We start from the raw sequence: 6,815 nt of genomic DNA, 5'->3' as shown, positions 1-6,815 counted from the left end.
ATATGAAAAAGATACTGGGAGGCTGTTACATGCATCTTTGGCTGCTACACTGGACATGCTGGGTCTTACCTGAAATTAAATCATTAAGAACCTCTGAGCAATAATTCACAACAATAATTTAGCAAACTCAAGAAGGCACAAGTATGAATCCTGCCTCAGATATGGGGATTTTGGAATTCATTTAATTTTAACCTGATAAATAATTATAACACCTACCTCAAAAGGTTTTGAGAATTGAAAAGGATTACATATGTAAAGTGTTTTGCAATACTTAAATTTAAGCCATGTGAGGATCAGTTTCCGTGGGGGTAGGGGGTGATTTGAATAGTATTCTGTGTTCTGGTGTAGGATCACAAAAATATCAGCCCAGGGTTTCCTTGAAACTAACTCTGTCTTGCTTTGCCTCTCTGTTTCTCTCTATATTTGTTTCCTTCTCTTTCTGTGTGTGTGTCTCTGTCTCTCTGTCTATATCTCTCTCTTCCTTTCTATCTCTCTGGTCTTTGTCTCTATCAGTCAATCAATCTAGCTATCATCTATCTACTATTTTTGCTTTCTTTCCCTCCTATATGATTTTAACTATATATCCTTTATATTTTTGTATGGTATAAAACATTCTGACACTGTATCTCTTTGGGACCTCAGTTTTAAGATCCTTTTCCAGTGGGCATAGTTTTTTGTCTCAAAGTTTTTAGACAATATAGTCTAAAAGGTTTATGCTTACCCAAATAAGGATCCTTTCCAGTTAAATGCTCCACTTCTCTCCAAACAGTTCCCATATGCCCCTAATGATGGCATAATAGGGTATTGGCAAGTGATTTGTTTCTATCCTCTACTGCAGCAGTAACACAAAGGATATATTATGTAGGTCCTTTACCTAGCAGGTGCTTGGCACAATATTCCCTACTAAGAGATCTGAATGTGGATTTCAACACTAAACCAAAAAGTCACTTTTTTTCAATTATGTTTAACTCTCCATGGTTTCATTTGGGTTTTCATGGTAAAGATGTTGGAGTGACTTGACAATTCCTTCTCAAGATCATGCTCCAGATAAGCAAACTGAGGCTAACAAAGTTAAATGGCTTGACAACGCAATACATATTAAAAGTGTTTTAAACCAATTTTGAGCTTATGTCTTCCTGACTTCAAATGAAATGCTCTATCCACCACCTAGCTACCCTGCCACTCCACTTGTCAATAGATTTTTTTAATAGAGAAGGACATTTTTGAGTTGGGTACAACTTTGTTTTACAAAGAAATAAAAAAAAAACTGTGGAATTCATCCAAATAGAGTTTCTCAATCTCTTTATGTATCTTTCAATTCTTTAAACCCTCTCTCTCTCTCTTTCTTTCCTACCCTATTTTCCCTCCATTTTTATAAAAATAATTGACTTAAAATAATTAAGAATTCTTTCTTTCTCTTTGAACAAAATATTGCCTGTATTTTGGTTTCTGTTATTTCCTCTTTGCAGTGTTGGGGGAGAGAGAGAGAGAGAGAGAGAGAGAGAGAGAGAGAGAGAGAGAGAGAGAGAGAGAGAGAGAGTCTCTCATGGGGAGAGAAAATAAAATAAGTTGATTTCCAGATATAACTTGGGAAACTCAAATGGAACAAAATATATAATTAGTTTAGTTTTGGAGCAAAATATCACATTCATGACTTTCAAGCAGTTTTATAGTTTATTTCTATATAAGTAAAAATATCAGATGGGCATTTAATATGAATATAATTTTATTTCTGTAAGAAAGGCAATACAATATTGATTCCTCCTAGGCTTCAGTCTCTTGACAAATATATTCAAATTGTTAGATTTTCTATGAAGATCAGGGACAAATAAACAAGACAAAATTCAGTAAAAGTCATCTGAAAGAACAATTTTCAAAGTACTTAGCAATTGATTAATATTAATAGGTCAAGATAGCTTTGTCTATATGGTTCCTAATTCAGAAACATCTATAAATCACCCAAGTACAGCTTCACATTTTCCCAGAATGTATCTGTCTCTCTATCACTGTCTTTTTCCCTCTTTGTTTCTACATCTTTGTTTCTACCTTTCTCAATCTCTGAAATTAAAAGCATCAATTTTATTTCATAATTCATTGAATTTAATTATTATAATATGCAATATTTAATGTCTATATATTTTATTAACTGAAAATATATATTAAAGTTTATCAAACTTTTCCCTGTTAATTATTTTGCTTATTCAAGGAGGATTGGTGTGGGATGAGTTTTATCTACTCATTCAAACTCTTCAAATGTAAACATTGCCTTTGAAAATAAGATTCTTATGTTTTTTATTGTTTTAGTGACTACCTTTAGAGAGGTTAAGTTTAGAAGCAGACAGATTTGCAGTTAGTCCAATCAGTTAGTGGGAAAGGTAGGGTTATCTGAAAGGATGAAATAAAAGAATTTGAGTCTGATATTTCTGACAATTAATTTGGGGAAAATTTTCAAAATTCATTCTCAATCCAATCCATGAAAATTATCATGATACATTTTTCAACACACTTATCACTTTCTTAAGTCATCTTTGACTTCAAATGTGATAACTGATTATAAAAAATAATGGTTGTGTAGGTGATCTCATATTTATTTATATGTGGTGTTAGGTCAAGACTATCAATGTTTAAGAGTAAGATAAGGAAATAACTACCTATCTTCCCTTAATAGTGATTTTTAGTAGGGCATTACAAGTCAATATATTTCATACATAATAGAGGTCATAAATAAAACCTATCAAAAATAATGGGAGAAGGAACCAAGATAGTAAATTAAAGGTAGGGACTTGCCCAAACTCTCCCCCAAACCACTGCATATATGTTTAAAGAATGACATTAACAAAATTCTATGGTGACAGAATCCAAAACAGACTAACTGAAGCAATCTTCCAAACCAAGGCCAAAAAACTGAGTCTGCAGTTTGGTGAGAGAAATATCAAAAGCAATACTAAAGAAAATAATATTGTAAAAACTAGAAAGGACCAAATGGCAAAAGAAGTCCAGAAAACCAATAATAAAGGAATGTGTAAAAAGCATAATTGGTCAAATGGAAAAGGAGATACAAAAGCTCATTTAGGCAAATAATTTTGTAAACTATAAAATAGAGAAAAGGAAAGTTGATGACTATGAGAAATCAAGAAAAAATAAAACAAAAGCAAAGGAATGAAATGTTGTAAGAAAATGTGAAATATCTCACTGGAAAAATAACTTCCTTGGAAAAACAGATCCAAAAGAGAAAATTTAAAAGTTATTGAACTACCTGATGCCATGACCAAAAAAGATCCTAAATATCATTTTCCTAGAAATTATCAAAGAGGGAGTAGGGAGGAGCTCCCTCTGTCCACCACTTTCTCTTCAGGTCTGAGCATTCTCTTAGTGGACTTCAAGTGCCAGTGAGGAAACTTGGTGAACAGACGGGTGACGGTTTCTTAGTTGGGTTACCCCAGTTCTCTATTTTTGTGGTAGCTCCTGCAGCTGTGTCCAGGGAACTGGAGTCCAAGGTCATGATGTCATGTTTCCACCAAGAAGTATATTCGAGTAAAGTACCCCTCAAAAGATAAGCCTGGATTCTGGGCATTGTACCCATAATCCTCTAGTGATTGGATCCAACTCCTGCCATCCTCCAGGCTGAAGAGACTTCTCCACTGCTGGTTCTGCCTTCACAAAGTTTGACAGTGTCAGACTTCTCCGTTGCCAGTGCCAAGTAGATTGACACTGAGATCGAAATGGTGATGGCTGTAGTGAAAGGATTTAGAGATGATCTTAATTGTACAACTGTGTCATAAAAGACTGGACTATTGTTCAGATAAAGTCTGCAGTGAAAAAAAATCATATAAGAAGACTCTAACATCCCTCTTCCAACTGAATTACCCAGGAAGGGGGTTCAAAAATGGAGCAATTCTCCACTGTGTCTAGTGTCCCTGAATCTGGGGACTTCCTCTGGAAGAAGAAGGCTGATGTAATTCTGAGTGCCCTGAATAACTCAGATGCCAACAGTGATCTAGGTGGACATTGAGGGGCTAGGGGAAGCTCTACCAACCAAGAAACTCAACTTTGACCAGGAGAGCCTAAAACTGGACTCTAGACTTCCCATAACCTCTGCTGACCCTCCTCTTTTTTTCCCCACCTCTGAGCCCCATGATCATTTTTACACAGACCTTAGTGGAAACCTGGAAAAAGGAAAACAATGAAAATAAGTATGTCCTATAGACACTGTGTCTACATGCCCTCTATCCATAACATTAATAAAAATTTCATTTAGGGGAAAATAAAGTAAATTATCAAGGAAAGTTTCACCAATATTCCAGAATCAGAGAGTAAAATAGTGTTGATCCACTGTTCAACTCCTGAAAGATGTACCAAAATGAAAACTTTCAGGAATATTATAATCAAATTTCAGAACTCTCAAGTCAGGGAGAAACTTTTGCAAGCAGCCAGAAAGAAGCAATTCAATTATCATGGATCCGCAGTCAGGATAATACAAAATTTAACTACTTCTATATAAAGGGATTGTAGGACTTGAAATGTGATATTCCAGAAGGCAAAATAACTGGGATTACAACCAAGAATTAACTACCCAGCTAAACTGAACATATACTTTCAAGGAAAAAGTGAATATTCATTGAAATTGGAAACTTTCAAATTGTCCTGATAAAAATGAACAGAACTGAACAGAAAATTTAATCTTCAAATATAAAACTCAAGTGACACAAAAAAAGATAAATAGGAAAGAAAAATCATAAGGAACTTAATGGCATTGAACTGCTTATATTCTAGCATGGAAGATACTGACAAGCTGAATGAACTTTCACATTTATTAGGGCAGTTAGAAGAAGCATATATGGAAAAGCACAGGTGAGAGCTGAATTTGAAGGGATTATATATTAAAAAGAGGGGATTAGTTAATGGGTGAGAGTAGAATGTACTAGGAGAACAAGATAAAAGGAGTAGAATGGGGTAAGTTATTTCACATAACAGAGGTAATTAAAAAGTTTTTGGAGCAGAGTGGAATAGGGGAATTGTGAGGGGAGAGTGAGTGAGCCTTACTCTCATTGGCGTTGGCTCATAGAGAGAATAACATGAACACTCAATTGGGAATAGAAAGGTATATTGCCCTGGAGGAAAGTGAGTAGGGGATAGGTGATAGAAGGGAAGGAAAATTGTGGAATAGAGAAGTTAAATTCAAGACATTTGAAAGCACAAAGAGAATAAAATAAATGGGGGTTGGAGGAATAGGATAGAGGAAATACAGTTCGCAATAGCAACTATGGGAAAAAAATATTTCTTTGATGAGGACCTCATTTCTCAATATGGAAAACTGAGTCAAATTTATAAAAAAGGCCTATTTCCCATTTGAAAAATGATCAAAAGATATGAACAGTATTCAGATTATATTATCAATGCCATCTATTTAAATCATTCTAAAAATATCCTTAACCTCTATTGACAGGAGAAAAGCAGTTTTAACAACTCTAAGGTATTACCTTATCCTTAATGGATTGGAAAATACTACAGAAAGAGAAAATGACAAATGTTAAAGGGAATATAGGAAAAAAATGTGACATTAATGCACTGTTGCAAAAGTTGTCAAAGGATTCAACAATTCTGTAGAGCAATTTGGAACTATTCCCTTAAAAACATGCCTACCCTCTTTCAGATCCACTATCAGGGGGTGCACCCAGCAGCATGATGCAGATTTTCGTGAAGATGCTGACAGGGAAGACCATCATCTTCGAGGTCGAGCTGTCTGATACCACTGAAAATATATCAAGGCCAAGATATAAGATAAGGAAGGTATTCCCCCTGATCAACAAAGATTAATTTTTGCTGGCAAACAATTGGAAGATGGCTGGACTTTGTCTGACTACAACATACAGAAGGAGTCTACCCTTCATTTTGTTCTGAGGCTTCAGGGTGGTGCCAAGAAGAGAAAGAAGAAGTCTTAAACCACTCCCAAAAAGAACAAACATAAGAGAGAAAGAAGGTTAAACTTGCTGTTCTGAAGTACTATAAGGTTGATGAGAATGGCAAGATTAGCTGCCTTCGATGGGAATGCCCTTCTGATAAATGTGGTCTGGAGTCTTTATGGCTAGCCATTTTGACAGGCATTATTGTGGCAAGTGTTGTCTAACCTACTGATTCAACAAGCCAGAAGACAAATAAATGTATATGTGTTAATAAAGAATTTAACTATTAAAAAACTTGCCTACCTTTTGACTTAGATCATCTCTTTTCTTGTGGCTAGGAACTGGAAATGAGGGGATAATTGTCAGCTGGATAATGGCTGAACAAATTGTTATATGTGATTAAAATGAAATGCTGTTTTTTTTTAAAGAAATGATGAATATGTTTCTTTAAGTAAAAAGTTTGCATGTACAGATGCAATGGGAAATGTACTATGTACCAAATAATAGCAATGTTGTTGGGTGAACAATTGTGAGTGACTTACTTTTACTCAACGATATCAACAAAGAGAATTCTGAAGGACATGATAAAGAATATTATCCATTCCCAAAAACAGAGATGATGGTATCTGAATAGAGTTTGCAGCATGCCATTCTTAACTTTTATTTTTCTTCAGGCTTTTTTAGGGAAGTCTTAAGTTTCACTTTTATAATATGAATATTGTAATAGTATTTTTCAAGCTACACCTTTTTAACTTATATCAAATAATTTATTTTCTCAATGAGGGGTATTGGGATGGAAGGAAGGGAGAGAATTTGGAACTCAAGTTTTTAAAAGTGAATGTTGAAATTTGATTTTGCATATATTTGAAGAAAATAAAATAAAATATAAAATGATAATTGACCTTAAAAACC

The 6,815-nt window shown here is 34.5% G+C and overlaps 1 pseudogene; it reads left to right on the top strand.

Moving 5' to 3' along the window:
* Positions 1 to 5,682: 5,682 nt before the first annotated feature.
* On the top strand, positions 5,683 to 6,159 carry LOC141494995 (ubiquitin-ribosomal protein eS31 fusion protein-like; annotated as a pseudogene).
* Positions 6,160 to 6,815: the final 656 nt, after the last annotated feature.

Source organism: Macrotis lagotis, chromosome 8 (assembly GCF_037893015.1).
Source record: "Macrotis lagotis isolate mMagLag1 chromosome 8, bilby.v1.9.chrom.fasta, whole genome shotgun sequence".
NCBI classification, from domain to species: domain Eukaryota; kingdom Metazoa; phylum Chordata; class Mammalia; order Peramelemorphia; family Peramelidae; genus Macrotis; species Macrotis lagotis.
Note: the sequence above shows the minus strand (reverse complement) of the source record. Positions and strands in the feature narration are given on the sequence as shown.